The sequence below is a fragment of the Odocoileus virginianus genome, chromosome 22, assembly GCF_023699985.2.
Source record: "Odocoileus virginianus isolate 20LAN1187 ecotype Illinois chromosome 22, Ovbor_1.2, whole genome shotgun sequence".
Lineage (NCBI taxonomy): Eukaryota > Metazoa > Chordata > Mammalia > Artiodactyla > Cervidae > Odocoileus > Odocoileus virginianus.
The window spans coordinates 16917036-16939294 of NC_069695.1; positions in this window are offsets into that span (position 1 = coordinate 16917036).

Genomic DNA, 22259 nt, shown 5'->3' on the forward strand with positions numbered 1-22259 from the left:
TTTCTCTCCTGGAGCCTTAAGAGGATTTAGCTGTCTCTCTTGATTGTACTTCCCTTGTACAGTTGCTCCGTGGTAACCCCTATCAGTCGTGTGTTACACATTGCAGAACTGAGGACAAATGGGCTGCCACTGGGCTCCCGTTCTTCTGCTTTGAGGCGCGAGCCTTCGTGTTTAGGGGGAAATAATACGATGATAATAGAATCTAGACTTGGCTCCGGAGTCGCGGAGAGTGGGAGGTGGAAGGCAAGCTGGACGGCCCAGAGTGACGACTGCCTGGCTACGTGGTAGTGCTCCCTGCTATTCTCGGTTCTTTGTACGTGTTAGAAATTTTCCATAATAAAACTTTCCATAAAGAAAAAAAGCCACTTCCTCCTTGCTGTTTGTCTGGTCATCTCTGGAAATTCCAGCAAATATGTGCTCGGTAACAGCTGTTCTGTGCCGAGCGCGTTTCCTGCAGTGGAGGGTTTACCCCGCCGCCTGCTTTGCTCCTGAGTCTCGCACCCACTCCCTTCCTTCTGCCCATTTTCTTGGCTGTAATAAACTTGTGAATGATTTCTGAACTTTCACATCAGAACAGGGACTTTTAAAAAACATGTCCTTCATTAATTTTAAAACTCCAAAATATCCCTTTGCAACACTGTGAGTCATGTTTCACAAATGAGGGAATTCGAGTCACAGAGGGCTGCCAGCCAGTACCTAGGAATAGACATCAAATGCCTTGGTTCCCATTCCTTTGCCTTATCTTTTATATTGGTTTGCGTCTTCTAAATTGGCTTCAGTATTTCCCTTTAAAAGGGAAAAATATTCTGGGCCTCAGTGTTGATTCAAGCTGTTTTATTATAGTGTTAGTCTCTCAGTCAGGTCGACTCTTCGCAACCACGTGGACTGTAGCCCACCAGGCTCCTCTGTCCATGGGATTCTCCCGGCAAGAATACTGGACTGGATAACGGTTCCCTTCTCCAGGGGATCTTCCTGACCAGGAATTGAACTCGGGTCTCCCAAATTGCAGGCAAGTTTCTTATCATCTGAGCCACCTTATAATAATATTATAACATTACCTAAATATTGATACACCTAACACTATTATACACATAACACTTTTATAGTTCTTACATAACTAAGACCAAAACATATCACAAACACATAGAAACTTATACATGGATGATATTCATTGATAAGGCATGGGTTCTTTACACCTGGAATGCATGCTATTTTACTGGATTCTATGAGGGCCTTCTCTGACCTTCTGATCTGAATTGCCTTCCCTAAATACACCTGCCTCCAATTTCATCACCACATTTACCACCAGGTTATAACCAACATAGGTGGAGAATGCTGCCCTTCTCAACTCATTCGGTTCAACAACCTAAAATGTACCTGTCATAAGAGGAATTCACTATTTGTTGACAATGAAAATCTCATGGTGCAAATATTTGGCCTCTCTGAAGGGGCTGTACGTCTGGTTGGATCCAGGCTTACATGCATGGGTACTGGTGAGAGTGCTTTTCTAATACAAGGAACAGGAAACCTAAGTAAAGTTGATTGAAGAGCATTGGGTTCATGATCTCACACAAAAAGAATCCCAGAGGTAGAGAAGTTCCAAGATGAGATAATTCAGTTACTCAAGGAGTCCTTAGAAACGAGTACCTTCCGTCTTTTCATCTTCCATCTTCAGCTGGGTTTCCTATGATGGTCACAAGATGGCTGCAGCAGTTCCAAAGACCGGATAGAGATGATAAGATTCCGAGGGAGAAAAAGAACTCTTACCTTTTAAGGAAGAGCCCCACATGTTCCTCCAGCAGACGTCTTTGTCTCATGGGTATTCCTGCTACAGAAGTTAAAGGACAGGCTCTGGAATCAGAGCTGGTTGAGGGCTTTGTAGCAGTGTGACTGGGCAAATTATCTCTGTGGGCTTCCATTTAAATGGTACCCTCCTCAAAGCTTTACCCTGGAAATGAGATGGGTTACCAAACGCCTGTAAAAATGAAAGGAAATGAAACACCTGTGAAATGCTTTTAAAAGTACTTAGTTTATAGTAAGCATCAACAGGGGGTCTTCCATGGTAGAGCGGGCATCTTTGGAGGTGATAATCAGTAGATAGAGTGTATATTTCATTGGCGTCTAGCAGTGAGCAAAGACTTAACAAAATAGGTGTCCCTAATTTCTGTTACTTAGGAGCGAAACCAAAACGTGAAAAGAGTAATGCTTAAAATATGAAAGTTCGGTTAAGAGAATGTCTAGACTGTTAGCACTTTTCCAACAATGATATACAAAGTAAAATGCTTTCAGTTCAACATTCAACTGCTGCTAAGTGCGGCACCACTCTTCAGCAGTCCGAAAGATTTGTTAATGGCTAGGGTGATTTTGGCTTATCCTTAACCCAAATAATTCTCAAGCGCAAATGTCAGGATTAATATTTCTCACACCCAGTAATGTGTGTTCATTTCTAAAGCTACCCTACTGCACAATCAACTATTCTTCCCTGAGTTCTTAGGTTAGAATTGTGGGAGCTGTTTGAAAAATCCCTATCCTTCCTTCTACTTTCAAAGTCATGGTTTCTGAACACAGACCCACATGGACATCAGTGATTTCAAATGTTAGTGACCAAATAAATAAATAAATAAATAACAAAAAATAAAAAAACAAATGTTAGTGACCTAACCATGTAGGCATGATTAAAGCTGGCTTGATTACATACATGTGGATTTCATTCCAATCCCAAAGAAAGGCAATATCAAAGAATGTTCAAACTACCATACAACTGTGCTCATTTCAAATGCTAGCAAGGTAATGCTCAAAATCCTTCAAGCTAGGTTTCAGCAGTAGGTGAACCGAGAACTTCCAAATGTACAAGTTGGATTTAGAAAAGGCAGGGGAACCACAGATCAAATTGCCAACATTCAGTTGGATCATAGAAAAAGCAAGAGAATTCCAGAAAAACATCTATTTCTGATTCATCATCTATGCTAAAGCCTTTGACAATGTAGATGACAACAAACTGTGCAAAATTCTTAAAGAGATGGGAATATAAGACCACCTTACCTGTCTTCTAAGAAACCTATATGCAGGTCAAGAAGCAACAGTTAGAACTAGACATGGAACCATGGATTGGTTCAAAATTGGGAAAGGAGTACATCAAGGCTGTATATTGTCACCCTGCTCAGTTAATTTATATGCAGAGTACATCATGCAGAACACTGGGCTAGATGAATCACAAGCTGGAATCAAGAATCAGCAACCTTAGATATGCAGATGATACCACCCTTATGGCAGAAAACGAAGAGGAACTAAAGAGCCTCTTGATAAAGGTGAAAGAGGAAAGTGAAAAAGCTAGCTTAAAACTCAACATTTAAAAAACTAAGATCATGGCGTCTGGTCCCATCACTTCATGGCAAATACATGGGGAAAAATTGGAAACAGTGACATATTTTATTTTCTTAGGCTCCAAAATCACTATGAACAGTGACTGCAGCCATGAAATTAAAAGACACTTGCTCCTTGGAAGAAAAGCTATGAAAAACCTAGATAGTATATTAAAAAGCAGAGACATTACTTTACCAACAAAGGTCCATGTAGTCAAAGCTATGGTTTTTGCAGTAGTCATGTATGGTTGTGAGAGTAGGACCATAAAGAAAGCTGAGCACCAAAGAATTGATGCTGTTGAACTGTGGTGTTGGGAGAAGACTCTTGAGAGTCTGAGCAACTGAACAATAACATACATGTAATGGACATTATGGCTGCCTGGATAGCGTATATCCCACTATTCTAAGTTAGTACTATTGCCATAAGCCGAGAGAAGTTGGCTCTAACAATAGTGGTCAACCCTTTAAGAATACATGTGTTTTGGGGTGGGAGATGGGGCACTGGGAGTCAGGAGAGCTAGAATAAAGTTGAGAGGAAATGACCAACTGTGAGAACTTTGGCTCTGCCAATCCTATGCTTTCTTCTTCAACTGAAGCATCACAAACAGCAAACATTAGGGATGTGGAATAACGGAAATCATGAGCTTTGTCATCAGAGGGACCTGAATTTGCATTCTGACCCCATCACATACTAAATTCTGTGAAGCTGTGGTCCTCAATTTCTGAAAGTATAATGGGAACATTAAACCATTCAGTTTATGGAAAATGATGAAGATGACTCCTGGCACAGAGTTCCTTCCAGTACCTAAGAGGGGGTCTGCTCCATCTGTGAAATGCTTTAGTTGGGAGTTCTAAATTGTGAAGGTTCCCTAGGTCACAGCCTACTTATTAAGGCAGCCTTGGGCAGATCACTGTGTACTCTGCCTCTAACGTTGCTGACTGGCCTGCCTTGCCTGGCTTTCTAATGTGTAATGTGAAATGCAGGCCCAGTCCTGCATAAAGGGAAGAAGTGTGGCTGAGAGCCAGTTGTTATAAAATCAAAATTCAAAGGAAGGAAAAAAAGGGATAAGGTGACTGCTGGTGAGTAAGACAGAGTTGAAGGAGGTGGGCGGGGGTGGGGGAGCTCTTCAAACAGGAGATTTGAGGGTGCAAAGAAGAGTCACCAGTCACAGTGGTCCACTGAAGCACTCAGCTGTTTCCTGCTGTTTCACACCTGGGTGAGTGGGGATAAGGACAGTGAATCATCTCTTCACGGTCCTTCCAGACTCTCCTCAAATTAACCAGGAATGTGTGGGACCAAACAGGAATGAAAATCAGAACAGTCAGTAACTTAGCTACATGGACTCTCAGAGTAGACTGTTAAAAAAATAATAATAATAAGCAAAACGTCACCTAAGCCATTAACATATTCAGGTGACTTCCCTAATGTGAGACTGAACCTAGTGACTTCCATGGCTCAAGTGAAATTTTCTACCCAGAATTTAATCAGTTTGATCAAGTAATCAAAGTACTTAAACAACAATGAATATAACGTCTGCCTAACAGATTGGAGAAATTTTAAGGCTGCTCATTGCTGGTATCAGAATGTGGAGCAACAACCTGTCATCCATCATGGCGGCAATGTAAATAAGATCAGCCTCTCCACAGAGTGATGTGGCAATGTGCACTCAGTTTCTTAATATGCAGATCCTTTACCCTGCAAGTTTATGCCTGTGAATTTATTCTAAGGAAATGACTAGAAAAGTCTACAAAGTTGTATGTACCCCACAGTATTATTGGGCTTCCAAAGGTGGTGCTAGTGGTAAAGAACCTGCCTGCCAATGCAGGAGACATAAGAGATGTAGGTTCTATCCCTGGGTCAGGAAGACCCTTGGAGAAGGGCATGGCATCCCACTCCAGTATTCTTCCCTGGAGAATCCCGTGAACAAGGGAACCTGGTGGGCTATGGTCCATAGGGTCGCAAGAGCTGGACAGGACTGAGGTGACTTAGCACAGATGCACAGTATATTCATAATATTGAAATCCTGATTGCCAGGTAAATGATCATGATCAACAGAGAACTGATTAAACAAATTACAGTACAGCCATACAACAGATAGATTAAAAATTAATAATAAAGATCAGTATTTATCATAAAAGAAAAACACCCACAATAGAGTTTAATTTAAAAATTTTACAGAATGTTATGTATAACATGAGCACATTTTTTGACTGTGTATAGGAAAAAATGCAGAAAGGTACACACCAAAATGTTAAAAAGAGTTCTCTCTGGGTTAGAGAACTTTACACCCTTTGTACTGAATTTATTTCAATTGATATGTATTATTTTCATCACACAAAAAAGAAAACTATGTTCATTTTGAGAAACAGTCTAAGAAAAAAATAAAAGTTAAGAATATAATTTGGGGAGACTTCCTGGTGTTCCAGCAGTTATGCCTCTGTGCTTCCACTGCAGGAGGCATGGGTTCCATCTTTTGTCAGGGTGCTAAGATCCTGCATGACCCCAAAAAAAGAGCAATAAGAAAAAAATGTTTTAATGAATAACTTTGCTAATAATTTTCTTTTATACTCACTTCTTTTTACTGGATGAAAATCTTCAGAGTTGCTTCCTTTAACTACGACTGATTTTTGTTCAGGTCTTCGTTTAGGGCTGGGAAGAGGGAACTGGGCTGTTTCTTAGGCTGTTTGGGGAGTTGTGATTCTAGGCAGACGAATTAGCTCTGGACTCCTTCCCACTGCTCCTTCTAGTCAAAGCTTTGGTTTTTCCAGTAGTCATGTATGGATGTGAGAGTTGGACTATAAAGAAGGCTGAGTGCCAAAGAACTGATTGTTTTGAACTGTAATGCTGGATAAGACTCTTGAGAGTCCCTTGGACAGCAAGGAGATCCAACCAGTCCATCCTAAAGGAATCAGCCCTGAGTATTCATTGGAAGGACTGATGTTGAAGCTGAAACTCCAATACTTTGGCCACCCAACTCATTTGAAAAGACCCTGATGCTGGGAAAGATTGAAGGCGGGAGGAGAAGGGAATGACAGAGGATGAGATGGTTGGATGGCATCACTGACTCAATGGACATGAGTTTGAGTAAACTCCAGGAATTGGTAATAGACTGGGAAGCCTGGCATGCTGCAGTCCATGGGGTCGGAAAGAGTCAGACACGACTGAGTGACTGAACTGACTGAATGACTGAACTGACTGAGCAAGGGCGGTTGATCCCGGTGCTGGGCCTTCATGGTCCTTCATGGAAGAGGGGTGCTTTTGGCAGGATTTGCAAACTGTGTGCCAATTGTGTGTGTTAATGTCAAGACAAGAAGGAGCTGTGGTTCCAGGAGGTGGAAGGACAGGAGTGGCTGTGTGGACTCAGAGACAGCCTGATCTCATGAGTCTTGGTATCAGCATTTCACAGCAGAAGAGACTAGACAAGACCTGGTCCAATCTCTTCACTTAAAAATTAAAAAAAAAACAAAATTACTGAGATGGCCAAGCTATTAACAACTGCCCTCTCCTTTAAGAGTAAATTATTAAATGTCACATTCTGTGAAGTGGTGCTCCAGCACACTCTGTAAAACTTAACGAAAAGACCCATTCCATTCATTTGAGGAGTAGCATGGTAATGCTCTGTTTCCTAGCTGCAGCCCCATGTACTTCTTGTGTTTATATAGTCAAAGGTCAAAAGCTGACTAACAACAGATGAGCCCTTTCCTTTTGCCTCACTTTTCAACTTTTCAAAGAACTTAAAATAAACTATCATTTTCCATTATTTACTTAAGGGATTTGTTTGGCAGAATTTGTAGCTCTTGGGAACCCCCGTGTCATTCTCACGAAGTACACAATCTGATTCTTACCGATCTGCCAGCATCTAAGGAAGGTGAGTATCACTCTGCATGATGTGTGTCACCCAGAACAGAATAAGACAGCGGAGCTGCCCTGTGAGGTTTGTGACTTGCCACAAATATTTGGGTATGTATAGAATCAGGAAACCACTCTTCCCTGAGATAGAGGAAACAAAAGAGATGGAGATAAGAGAGAAGGACTTGGGGAGAGAGAAAGAGAAATGGGAGAGAGTATATCACCCCAAGGATTAATTTCCCCTGAATAAAAGAACTTTCCTTTCTAACCAGCATTTTATCTGGGGCAAACAAAGGCACATTCTGAAAACCTACAGCAATCCTGAACTTCCAAGGGCTTATCAAAATGCCCAGGTGGCATTGTGCAGAAAAGGGCTTGCAATAATTTTCACATGGATTCACTCTTCTGCTAAACTCCAATTCAGAATCTCTGTGAGATGCCAGGCCTCACAGCACATACAGGACCTCAGTCCTTGCTAGTGAACCTTGCTAGATTCTAGAACCTGAGTTCTAGATTGTATTTGCCCAATGACTGTGCTACAAAGATCAACTTGATGGTAATAACAAGTGCAGATTTCACCAGATACCATCTCTGTTAGTCCACATTGCTTAGTCACTAAGTCTGACTCTTTTGTGACCCCATGGACTGTAGGCTGCCAGGCTCTTCTGTCCATGGGATTTCCCAGGCAAGAATACTGGAGTGGGTTGCCATTTCCTTCTCCAGTCCACATTGTAGGTTTTCTCAGAATAGCATTTTGAAAGGTATTGAAAAATGAAGTCACCAGAGTTAATGTGGGGTTTGCCCAGCTGACATTCTTTCAACCAAGTATTTGTTCAGATTGCAACAAAAGTAAACTTCCTCTTTTTGTGACTACTTTCTAAATTGGCATAATATTTTGTTAAATGTGTAACCCAGGTGAAAAAAGCTCTAAGAGGGACAGACTTTGTTATTCACTGAACCAGTCCTCAATCCATTCAGTGTTTGCCAAGCTCCTTTCATGAGTCAGGGAAGGGACCGCAGGTGCTGACAGTGTCAGACTAAGGACACAGTCCTGCCTTCAGGGAGCTCACATTCCAGCTACTAGCACAGGCCTGGGTTCTTAGGCGGATGTGTCCACGGAAGAGAATGGAATGTACCATCTCAGACTCTCGTATTATTAACACATGGCCAATTCTCTTTGAAATCTACTGTTCTTTTGCTGTGACGTAATTTTGCAACTTGTCCTACTGTTTTGGGAATAATATATATGCAAAATAACAAACATTATTGAGTACTTGTTATAACCAGGTGGTAAGGACATCACGGCGGGCAGACTTATAGGATGAGACTCAAGTATCCACCTTCCTTGTATTCATGGCCTTAAATAATCTCCTCCTCTAAGTGTAGACTTGCCCTAACCAATTGACTATGACAATGGTGATGGATGTCACATCTATAACTAGGTTAGGGAAGACTATGACTTCTTCCTCTGTTGTACTATTGGCTTCTATGCTTTGGTGATGCAAACTGCCATACAGCAGGGGCCCACCTGACAAGAACCTGAGGGTGGCTTCCAGCCAACTGCCATCTTGGAACTGAGGCCCTCAGTTTCCCAGTCCATGAGGAACTTAATGCTGCCAACAACCCTGTGGACCTGGGAGCAGATCCTTCCCCAGTCAAGCCCTCAGGCGAGGTTCCAACTTGGGCAGCATCTTCACTTCAGCTTGTAAAAGACTGAGAAAGAGGGCCCTGGCCGACTGTGCCCGATTCCTGACTTATAGAAACTGTGACATAATATATGCGACTTGTTATAAGCAGGTAAGTTTTAGTAGAGTAACGTGTAATGCATCAATAGATGTGTAATGTGGAAGCTACCCCTGTTCTTAAGAGTTGCAACGATAGACGGAGTCAGACAGAACACAGACTACAGCACAATGTGAAAAGAAGTGCCACCTTCAATGACTTGGTAAGGGTTTAAATGAAGGACTCAATTCCCGGATTCTGGCATTTTAATTCTTATCTCAAGCTCATTTGATTTCTGTCATAGATTTTCCAGCTGGCAAAGGTCATGAGCAACCCCATCACTTTAGTGCTTGCCCTGTACCCCACCTGAAAAGAAGAATAATGGTACATATTGGAATTGCCCTACTTCATGATGTGTTACTTGGGGGTAGGGGGAGTATTTTATACTTAGCGCTCTTTTAAGCACCTAGTTCCTGCCATTTTGTATGAGGAGAGGGCTCGCAAAATGTGAATGATGAACTGTAGCCTCACAGTAAAAGAGCTAAAAGGACACGGAAAACCACTGAGTTTTTTGAAAGACCTGGTGCATGTAATGGAGATGGAGGGACAAGGGGCTGCCAATGCAGGTTCATACAGGGTTCTCATGACAACTCGTAAAACAAAACCACCTTGAAAGTCTTCCACAGGTCATACTGAGAGCTGCACGCTTCCTCCAGAGGCTTTCCAGAATCACTGGCAGTAGCGGACGCTGCCTGTGTTCCGCTCACATCCTCAGGGTACTCGCCATCATGGTATATTTTAGAACAGCCTTACTGCAAGCACCCACAGCTCTCCCTGTGAGGGCTTCAGCCAAAAGTGCAGGGCAGCCCTCAGCCCTGGACCACCTGACCAGAAGGAAGGACCCTGAAGCTCTGCACCCTCCCTCTGTGAAAGGACTCTGAGCTGTCTTTTGTGCTTTCATCCAGAGCTCCTCAGCAGCACTGAGCTCCAGGCACCCCATGGGTAATCCACCCAATCACACTCCCTTGAGTCACTCCACCTCAAATCAACTCCTTGGACTCAAATTTTCATCTCAAAGTTGACTTCTGCGGAAACCCAACTGAAGACCCTAGTGAATAAACAAAGACTGGAGACTAAAGTCAGAGTCTGGGTGCATTGGTCTCGCTGAAGCTGTCTTGCTCAAGCACCTCAAGGACTGACATGACCTGGCGAAGAGGGATCTGGTGAAGAATGCTGGGGCGGCGGGTGGGTGCAGGACTTCTAAGTTGACTTGCTCCCTGGGGTGGGAGGAATGTGGGGGCTCAGATCCAGCTGCTGGAACTGAGAGAAAGTTGAGCTCCAGGGCTGTGGCCAAAGGTGGTGGCCACAAGAGACAGCAGTTATGTCAGCAGTGGGCTGCAGAGACCCGCCTGCAGGAGGGCAGTGCCCCAGCAGGAAAGCACCCTGATGTGAGTCTGGGTGGTGCCTGGATGTGCAGGCAGCCACTGTGGTGGGGACGTGGTGGGGGAGACCGGACTCCGGCACTGAGGCAGGATAAGGGCCGGGGGCTTCCCTCTCTGAGGAGGAGCTGCTGGAACAAAGGAAACGGGTCCTAGGGGTCCTCTAGAGCTGACCAGGGTGTAACACTGAACTCAGGCTACGGAACAAGCAGAAGCTGATCTATGCCCGGGTCCCTGGGGCTACAGCTCTCTGCTTTGGATCCACGTCCCACCTTCCCAGAAGGTGGCTTATTTGGCCTTTCGGAGCTCAGTTCCCTCATCGGCAGCATGAAGGCTGTGGAAAGGTTTTAGCAACAAAATGCAAAGTGGGGGCAGGAGGTGAGTGTGTCCCTTCTCTGCTTGAGTAACTGGGGGCAGCCGGGAGCCGCCACGCTGCCCCTGGAGACAGAACTCGCTCTGAACGGAGAAGGAAGGTAAGGGTGATCTCAGAAACACTCATGGTCAAGGAACTAATCCCGTCCTTTCTTGGTCACGCTGCTTCCTATACCAGCTGACCGTCTCTGCTGAAGTGATGCCTCCCAGGCAGAGCCCGGAGGACGCAGCCGGGCTGAAGTCACAACTCTTCCCAGGCGTGCCTGTGGGCGCATGTGCCAGGCAGGCCGCCAGGGAGCAGCCGTGGGGAAGGAGAGCTGCAGAGCGTCAGGGTGCCGGCTTGTGGGTCCCTAATGGGGGCCCCGCGCGAAGGCAGGGTGATGAGAGCGAGGTTGCCTAAAGAAAAAAAATTAACTGGGTTCTTCTTCCATCACTGGCATCTCTGATTGACCCCGGAGACTGGCTGAGGTCAAGGCTGGCGACAAGGACCGGGTTGATCCAGCAATGGAGAGAGGAAGAGCTCAACCAGATTTCAGCGCTGAGACAGTACATCTGCCAAGACCCGTGATGGGGGGGGGGGGGGCGGCCACAGACACAGTGATGAACTCTGGGTGAGGCCCAGGTACCAACTGATTAAGGTGGACTGCAGTGGTGCCCAGAATGGATGTTGGCACCTGCTAGTTATCAGCCCTGTGTCTGTCTATCTGTCAAAGGGCTCCAGTGAGCACATGTTTGTGCCCCAGGTAACCCTTAATATGTAGGACTGGTGGAATGTTCCATTTTCAAGACATACTTATCAAGCTCAATTTGTATTAAGCCTCTTAGACAGGAGAGGAGATTTAGAAAACCAGAGGACTCTTCTGAGAAATGTATCTGATTAATCACAACGCTTATGACGCTTGTTTCGAATACCCTTAAACTGACCTAGAAATCTAGAGAGGAATAGTTCAATCTACAGTACATCTTTGCCTTATCTTAGAGTTGACAGATTATTTTCCAAAATGATTTGGATGTCCCAATAAATTTTTAGAATATTGACAAATAAGTTGCTAACACCTTAAGTCAACACAGAGTCTGGTTTCTTTCAGCAAAGCTGGGAGATATCGGTCACTCTGAGAAGCCCCACTTCTGCCTTAAGCAAGGTCCCAGGAGAGGTGGTTATGCTCTCGCTCTGACCTCTTGACCTCCTGAATCCTCCCAGGTCTTGAAGAGCAAAAGCTGAAAACAAGGGTCCCTTCCACTGCTGCAACTGGCTCCAGCTGTAATCACCCACACCAGGACTGAAAGGTCCCCAGTGACATGGTGGGAGTACAGATATTTATTTTTAAATAAATTATTTTTTCTGGTTTAATAAAAAAGCTTTTATAAAGTTTAGACCACATGCAATACACTTATCTCTAGAGGATTTGGCAAAGATTTATTTTTTTCAATTTCTAGTTTTTTAAAAATGTAGGCAATTTGCTTAGATTAACACTGATTCTCAGAGCCCCCAAGTTCAGCACAAAGGACAAGGTTAGATACACCAAGTTACACTGATGAAGGCTTCCAGGGTGTGCAGTGGTAAAGAAACTGCCTGCCAATGCAGGAGATGCAGGTTCCATCCCTCGGTCAGTCAGGAAGATCCCCTGAAGGGGGAAATGATAAGCCACGCCAGCATTTTGGCCTAGAAAATCCAATGGACAGAGGATGGTGGGCTACAGTCCTTCCTTAGGAGCGCAGAGTCAGACACAACTGAGCGACTGAGCATGCCACCCTCGCACACGCTGGTGAGGAGCCTGAGACAGCCTGAGCAGATGTCTCTGAGAGAAAGCTGACATGTCCTATTGCCTAACCACTGAAGTTTAAGCCATTCTGCTGTGAAAGCAAACACATTTGGCATCTAAACTCCACTATGAGTTTGGTTTGCACCTTGGTTTTCTAGTTCCAGGTTCACAAAGAATAAATAGCAGAGTTCAGTGCAGCCTTCAGTAGACAATCTCCCCTGTGTGCCACAGCCAGAGGCCAAGTCTTCATCCAAAGGTGCCAGTGGCCAGACACTTCTCAACATGACCCCCAAGCCACTGGCAGCAGAGATGGGAGGAAACCCCTTGGAAATTCTGCTGAGAAAATGCTCCCTTTCATCCTAACACACATGTTCCTCCTGCCGGGAGAGGCTGTGTGCTTTGGATTATGTTTAAAGATGTTTAAAGGCAGTCTTTTGCGGGGGCGGGGAGACATTTTCAAACCAACCTGACCAATCCCATGTGCAATCTGAGTTTTTCTTCAAAAGGCTTTCGATTTCTTCTCTCAATATAATTTTCTTTGGGCCGAAGGCTGTTTTTCCTCCAATGCTGTGGGTGTCTAGTCCAGGAACTACTAGTATCTTGTCGATCATCACAGTGGACACTCTGGGGGTGACATAATCTGGGTTCATGCTGGGCCTGCAGTAGCGTTTGATTCACATCATGACTGCAAATAGAAATTGAGCCTGCCTGGGCGTATATCTAGAAAAGACAAAAACTCTAATTCAAAAAGTTATATGAACCTCAGTGTTCACAGCAGCACTATTTACAATAGCCAAGACATGGAAACACCCTAAATGTCCATCAACAGAGGAATAGATAAAAAAGATGTGGTACATATATACAATGCAATATTACTCAGCTATAGAAAAAGAATGAAACAATGCCATTTGCAGCAATATGGATGGACCAAGAGATTATCATAACAAATGAAGAAAGTCAGACAGAGAAAGATAAATATATGTGAAATCTAAAAAAATGATACAAATGAACTTATCTACAAAACAGAAACAGACTCAAAGACAGAGAATACAAATTTACAGTTACCAAGTGGGGAAGGTGGGAAGAGGGATAAATTAGGAGTTTGGGATTAACAGATACACACTACTATACATAAAACAGATAAACAATAAGGACCTACTGTAGAGCACAGGGAACTATAACAACCTATAATAGAAAATAATATAAAAAAGAATATATACATGTAGGTATGTATAACTGAATCACTTTGCTGTATACCTGAAACATTGTAAATCACCTATACTTCAATACAAAAAAAATTTTTTTATTAAAATTAAAAAAAAAAAGAAATTGAGGATACAGCTGTGCTCCATTCCCATTGCTGAGGTACACTCCCCCTGCCCCCCGACCTGAGGGCCCCACAGATCCTGTTTATGAAACCTCTGGCCAGGTAGTCAGCTCTGTAACAAGCAGGAATGAGAGTCTGAGCTCATTACTTTCATCTTTTGCAATATACTTTATAAGCATATTTAATAAAAGCAACATAATATTCAAATAAAATTCAAGTCTTCTTTGTTCCCCTCCTCCTTTGCCTTCTTCCACTTTTCTCAACCCCCAGAATACCCTCCAGAACACAGCTCTGTTTATTGTGTGTATATGTACCCATCATAATATATAGTGTTTTTAAAAATTTTTAAATCATTTGTATTGTACTGTTTAAATTCTCTGCAACCTGTTTTTTTTTTCTTCTGAGTGCTATGTTTTAGTGACCTATGTTAATAAGATTAACATATAGAGACCTAGTTTGTTTTTAAACTGCTATTTTAATGTTCTTGGACCTACAAACTTTGTCTCACACAGGTTTGCAAGTTTCTCTAGAGGAGATCTAGATCACAAGGAATGTAAATTTTCAGCTTTACTTGATACTGGTCATTTAATACCAAAACAGTTGTATTCATTTTCACTCCCATTAGTAGAAATCCAAGTTCCTATTTCTATGTCCTTTCCAACATCTCATCTTGTCCAGTTCAACATCTTGTAAACAATCAGAGGAATATCATGTGACATCTAATATCATGTGACATCAATTCATGTCTCTCTAAGTACGTGAAGAGGAGAACATTTTGTGAATTTTGGTGATTTTGTTTGCCTTTTCTCTTTCCTGTTCATAATTTTTTGTCCATTAAAAAAAAATGGGGGTTTTGTTTTGTTGCTTTTTAATTTTATTTCCTTGTGGTTCTTAAATACTTTGCAATACATGTTATAAATATCTTCTCTGAATTCATGGTTTTTTCTTTTTAACCAAATTTTCCAGCTAAATTTTAATTTTGGCATCATTTAAAAATTACAAACAAACTTCTAAGTTTTTTCCTTTATATTTCATGCTTTTTTGAGCCTAAGTAATTCTGCTTAACTCAAAGTCATGAAGATAATCTGCACATTTCCTTCTAATAGTATATAAGTTGTGCTTCACATATAGTGTTCAGTAAGGTTCTAATTGAATATATTAATATTTACAAATAACTTGCTTTTTAAAAATTTTTTATTTACTTGTTTGGCTCTGCCAGGTCTTAGTTGCAGCATGAAGATCTATTTCCCTGACCAAGGATGGAATGCAGGCCTCCTGTATTGGGAACTTGAAGTTGTTAGCCACTGGACCACCAGGGAAGTCTATACAAATAACTCCCTCAAAATCCTACTCCCCCAAGAGTCACCACTGATATTCTCAACATCGCTTGTCCACAGTCCCCTCTCCCCCACCCCCATTTTGATCCTGCAGCTATCACACAAGGAGGGGACTATACTAGCATTCAGGCAAGCTTAAATAATTAATAGTAGAACATCATTCCTCATCAGGAAAATACACATCAAAGCCATAAGGAGGTGTTGCCTCACACCTGTCAGAATGGGCATCATCAAAAAGACCACAAGTAACGAATGTTGGTAAGAATGTGGAGAAAAGAGAACCCTTTCACATTGTTGATGAAAATGTAAACTGGTGTAGCTACTGTGGAAAACCGTGTGGAGGTTTCTCAAAAAACTAAAAATAGAACTACCATATGACCCAGCAATTCCACATCTGGGTATAAAGCTGAAAAAACCCAACACTAATTCAAAAAGATACATGCACCCCAATGTTCATAACAGCATTATTTACAGTTGCTATGATATGGAAAAAACCCAAGTGTCCATCAACAGAGGAATGAATAAAGCAGATGCCTTGTGCATGCTAAGCACATGCTCTACCACTTTGAGCTACAACTGCTCAAAGACATATGCTGTATGATATCACTTATATGTAGAATCTGAAAAATATAATGAATTAGTGAATATAACAAAACAGAAGCAGGCCTACAGATATAGAGAACAGACTAGTGGTTACCAGTGGGTAAGAGGGGGAGGGGGAATATTGCGGTGGGGGAGTGGGAGACAAAAACTATCAGAAGTAACATGGGCTCAAAATTTTGTAATTACTGTAAATGGAAGATTCCCCTTTAAAACTACATAAAAATATTTTTAAAGAATTAAAACTAGATCTGGACACAATTTATAGAATTTGAAGTATCAAGCTACAGGATTTTCAAGTTAGAGAACATCATGTGATTGTCTCATTTCCTTAAGCAGTATAAATAAGTAAAAAGAATGAGAAAGGAGAACCCTGTGAGGAGTTAGGACTCCCCAGGAACAGCCAGTTCTCCAAGGTTTGGGAAACTATGGCACGAAGAACTGCCAGCTTTTGAAACCCAGGCACAAATTTTCCTAGTGTCACATCCAGCACACTAGGTTCATCTTGCTGAATGTTTTCAAATTAAGACTGTTGATATTGCCTCTAACAAATAATTTATCTTAATTTTGCCACAGAAGTACATAAAGAGAAACAGAGCCAAGTCCTAGAGAAGCTCTAACTAATTTGATGGAATGTGAGTACCTGCGATCACTCTATTTTGGAGATTCTGTGGAAAGAAGTCATTTATCAAATTCCATCACCACCAAGAAACAGGCTCTCATATCTGTCCTCTACATACATGAATATCACCCTTCAGTGTGTTAATACTTGCTGTTCTTTATGAAACTCATATGTAAATTCCTCCATGGGTACATTAAAATTACATTTGATTTTTTAATTTAAAAATGATCAAGACCATACACAGATCATGTTTATTAGCATGTGGGAGGAGAGCAAGCATTCATGCAGACCTTTTATAATACACAAAGCATGGATTTCTGCAAACATATCTGGTCATTACTAATTTCTGTGTTACAATGGTTTGAAAACATTTTACATGATTAGAATATTCAGGGCAGAGTTCAGATAAAAATCGTATAACTGTATGAGATTTGGAAGAGCTGCCTAAGGATTAAGTCCTTCAATGAACACAGCCATGGAGCAGAATTCAGAATGAAGCCAGGCTACATGACTGCATTACTGTTCCACTCCCTCAGATTTGGAAAGGTCTTTCCTTGAGGACACTGCTAAGGAGAGAAAAGAGGAAATTGCTTCTATGTGTGTTTCTGAGATGACTTCAAGGGGTTTTTTTTAAGTGGGCAAAAAATTTCCAGTCTGCCTTCTTTCTTACTTTTTATTTTTTACATCTCATCTGAAAGACAGTGTGGTTTTCCACCAGCTTGATGCTGTCACTACAGTCATTTTACCTGACCTCTTTTTTTCAGCAGGCGTAAGGCAAGGCTGAGCTCATACTTTCATGAAAGCCACTCTGCCGTCTAAGCAGAACGAACGCTGTTAGAAGAGCACGCAAATTGTAATTAAACAAAAATCCAGCAGCCAGCAGTTTCTTTTGACCACAGCGGTTTTTTCCTCCCGCGCGTTCTGCTGAAACAGCAGCGCTGCTGTGCATGGCCAGGCATGGGCTTTCTGCTCGGCTCTGCTGTTCCTCTGATGAGAACTGTGTGTGTGAGGACGTTTTATTTCGTGCATGCTAAGGGTTGCATGCAGCTGGATTTCAAGTATCTAAAGACGTGGGCCCTTCCCTCCTCATCTCTTCTCACTATAGGGTCCAACCCAGGGCTTTCATGGGTGCTCAGTTATCATCTTCTAAGTGAACGTGTGATTGCATAAATAAGTGACTGCACAGGTCCCTGCTTTCTACATGAAACAGTGCAAAGTAGGTGGGATCCGGGTCAATTACAGAGCAGGATCTGTGTGGTGCAGAAATGAAAAGATAAGCACAGGACTCCAACAAGAGGAAGCAGGAGCTGGTGTCCACCAGTTCCTTAGTGATGGTGGTTTAGATCTATGTAGACATAGGCCAGAGGGTATACATGTGTGTATTCACAGGTAGTATGTGTTGTGTATTCAATTATACACACAGCCATGTAATGATTTCTACATTTCAAAGTGTTGTATATTATGTATACATATAGAACATATGGATAAGTGTATATATATTATGGGTATATGTTTATATGTGTATAGATGTATATGAATATATATATATATATATATATGCATATTTATGGCTTCCCTGCTAGCTCAGCTGGTAAAGAATCCACCTGCAATTCAAGAGACCCCAGTTTGATTCCTGGGTTGGGAAGATCCCCTGGAGAAGGGATAGGCTACCCTCTCCAGTATTCTTGAGCTTCCCTGGTGCCTCAGACAGTAAAGAATCCACCTGCAATGCAGGAGATCTGTGTTTGATCCCTGGGTGGGGAAGATCCCCAGAGGAGGGCATGGCAACCCACTCCAGTATTCTCGCCTGGAGAGTCCCCATGGACAGAGAAGCATAGCGAGACAGAGGAGCCTACTCTTTGGGGTTACAAAGAGTAGGACACAACTGAGTGGCTAAGCGTGCACACACACACACACACACATTACAAATAATTTGCACAAGAGTTCCTCTTTTTAAATTGTTTGGCCGCACCAGGCAGGATCTTAGTCCCCCAACCAGGGACAGACCCTGGGCTGCCTGCACTGGAAGCATGGAGACCCAACCACTGGAATGCCAGGGAAGTCCTCCGAGTCTCTCTGGACAACCATCTTTGTTTAGAAAAATACCTTGATTATATACTTGTGGGCTGGAAGGAAGTGAAGTCATAGCTAAACCAATGTGAATCTAAATATCCAGAAGAATTTGGGAGTCAAGAGAGCAGACAGAAAGCAGATTAAAGAGAGGTGGATTCCACCAGGGCTTTCTTGGGATGGTTGTCTTGGGGGAACACAAAGAAAAGTGGCTGAATTTCATGTCTGTGTTGGTCCAAGTGGAGAAAAGATGCAGACAGTGGAACTGGCCCCCAAAAGAGATGTGAGCACAGCCAGAGCAGGCTTTTGTAACTGAGGGTGAACATGAACATGAGTCTATAAAATCTCAAGAATAAGTGAATCCGGGGCAATCATGAGAACTCACTGACTTGGGAAGAAGGTCAAGCAAATTTTCATTAAATCTTAGAAGTTGCCGGCATGTCAACTTAAGTTTCTGGGTTCTTGAGACTTGAGAAGCCCTCACTTCATTCCAACAAGTCAGCTCGTGCGGGATCTTCCTGAGGCCCAGAGTGACAAAAGAAGACAAAAGCAAGAAGACAGACAAACACACTAAGCCCACAGCCTCTCCAGGGGCTGTTAACAATAGATTTTGAACTGGTAAGACCTACTTAGTGGTTCCAGCCCTAAGCTGGTGCCAAACCTGAGCGGGTACAGACCTCCACACGACGGTCCCTGATGCGCACCTGTGCCCACAGGCCTCACCTGAGCATCGAGGCGAGAATGGGGCTTAGGGGGCAACCTGGGGAAGTACGTCAGCTTAGTTAGAATGGTGATGGAGTCTTGTTACCTTCCCCCAGGGCTCTGTTAGGGCATACAGTAAACTTGCGAGGTAATTCTATACTTGCAGACAGAGATGGGCACTGCTCCTCTGTGACAAACCAGAGCGCCGAGGCTTCAGCTTGCTCAGCGCCAGCAGAACAGGATTCTGGGGGAGGAATTACGGTTTCCCGTGTTGGGCTTGGTTCACTGGATACCATTGTCCTTCTGCACAAAGGGTGTATTGTGAAATGTTCACAACAGCACTTTTAGGAAGAGTTCAGTGTCTATCTCTATCTTGGTGAGAATGTGGGTGAATCTCCATGAGGGGTGGCAGAGTACCCCAACAGAGGGAGAGGGGAGTTTACACTTGCTGTGTTGCCAGCTGAGCCCAAGACCAGGCTCTTCCCCAACGTCATCTGTGCTTTCTGAGAGAGGCGGTGACAGTGACCAGCTTCCTACAACGTGACAAGACAGGCACGCAGCGTAGGGATTTACCCAAAGGCATCCTCTGGTCCACTTAAGATTTTGGCTCTTCATTCTTTCAGAAGTTTACCTCAAAAGAAATAGAACATAAACAAATACCGAACTCTGGTCAGTGATACAGATGTTGGAGTATTTAGTTGTGGAATATTCTTATGCCCAAAGCTTGCTTTTTTCTTTTTTTTTTTTCTTTAAAAAAAATTGACATGTAGTTGCTGTACAATATTATATGTTACAGGTGTATGATGGAGTGACTCAGAATTTGAAAGGTTATACTCCATCCATAGTTATAGAATATTGGCTATATTAACTGTGTTGTACAATATATTCTTGTAGCTTATTTTATGCATAATCGTTTGTACCTCTTAATTCTCTGCCCCATACTGCCCCTCCCCCTTTCATCTTCTCACTGGTAACCACTAGTTTGTTCTCTACATCCATGAATCTATCTTCTTTTTTGTTATATTCACTAGTTTTTTGTATTTTTTGGATTCCACCTGTAAGTGATGTCATACAGTATTTGTCTTTTTCTGACTTATTTCACTTAATGTAATACCACTCACATCCAGATGCCTCTTAAACGCTCCAGTGGACTGTCTTCCTGAGTCCCACCCCTCTAAGTGCCAATCTGAACTCTGGGCACACCACCGCACACGCTGAGAGAAACCCTTGCCCAGGTTTCTCTCTCCTATACCTCCTGCCGCCACCTGCCTGTGACCATCCACTGTTCTGGATCAACAGGTGCCTCCCAGCGCGTCCTCCCACAGAGACTCACTTCACTCTAATTGAATGGAAGCTTTAAATGCCAACTCATCTTTAAAAAACATACATCTAATTATAGCTCTTCTCAAAACTTATCAATGGCTTATCTCTGTGAAAGTGAAGTGAAGTCGCTCACTCTTTGCAACCTCATGGACTCTAGCCTGCCAGGCTCCTCCATCCAAGGGATTTTCCAGGCAAGAATACTGGAGTGAGTTGCCATTTCCTTCTCCAGGGGATTGTCCTAACCCAAGGATTGAACCCGAGTCTCCTGCATTGCAGGCAGACTCTTTACTGTCTGAACCACCAAGGAATCCCATCTCTGTGGATGGGACAAAATAGAGCATTCTTAATGTGGGCTGCATGGACCTCCCTTTGCTGCCTCTGCTGGGGTCACATGAACCTCTGTTCCAGCAACAATAGAAGCATCTTCCTACCCCAGGCCCTGTGTATATTGGAATGTTCCCAACCATCCTTCCTGCGAAACCCCTACTCATTGTTTAGGTCTGAGCTTAAATAAGGCATTTTCAGAGGAACTTCCTGACATATCCCTCCACCATCTAAGCTATGTCTCACTGTTACTTTCTCCTACAGTAGAATTAGTGATATAGTTTGTCTGTTTCTCCTGCTAGAATTCAAACTCCCTGTGGGCAGGGAGCCCGCGTGCTGTGCAGGCTGTGTCTGGGGACACAGCCCTGACACAAGTCCCCAGCACCCAGGAGGGGTCAACTGATACACTTATCTGTTGAGTGAATGTTCAACTGTGCCTCAGGGAGAGGCAGTTTGAAAGGTGATGGGCAGAGTCCAAATCAACATGGCACAGTGATGACCTGTGTCGCTACCCCACCTCGAGTGTGAGCATGACAGGCATTTGCAGAATCATTCCTGTCCCTCCCCTCACCCCTCAAGCCTGCACACTCCCCACTTGCAGGAAAAGAGAAAGGGAGAAAGAGCATCCAATACTTTAAATGCCTGCTAAAAAGACTTACTCTTCCTCACGGACTCACAGGTGCTTTGGGCAGTCTGCAAGTCCACAGGAATGAAAAGAAAAGGGCCTGAACTCAGAATCACACGGTCAGTGCCCCCGGCTTTGTAGCCCACTAGATTAGGACCTGACAAGGATGGTTTTGTATCTTAGAACCTTCATGGGCCTGCCTATGCTGCACACCTATTAGGAGACAAAATGAGCTAAAGTAAGTGAAAGTGTTTCTTATGCCATAAACCTACGATCACCACATAGAGGTGGGATACCTGTAGATTGAAGAATAGTAAAATGTTAGATATACTGATTTTGCTGTGCTTTTTTTTTTTTTTAACAACGAATGATGTCAATACCAGTTTTCATAATATTATCTTACTGTGAGAATAATGAACAACTTGATATTCTTTCCACTTTAAGGAAGATATTAAATATAGATAGGAACATGATAGAAATGACTTAAATTTAGAAATATTACTTCCTACATCAGCAATTTATGATCACTGTTACGCTACACAGCACTTAAATTGTGTAAGCACTCAACTGACCTGTAAGGAATAACTTTCCAGGTTATGCCACACTAAAATCTAAATTTTTTTCTCATACTACTTTTATAACAAACCAACTTTATTTGCCTGTTTGTAAAAGTAATATGCATTCATAAAAATTCAAATGATATACAAATATAGTAAGAAGCAAGAGAAAATTATTCAATATCTTTTCTTTACCTACATAAAAAAAATTGTAAAAATAGGCAAGATTTGCAAGTAATTATAAATATGTCTCGTAACAGGCAT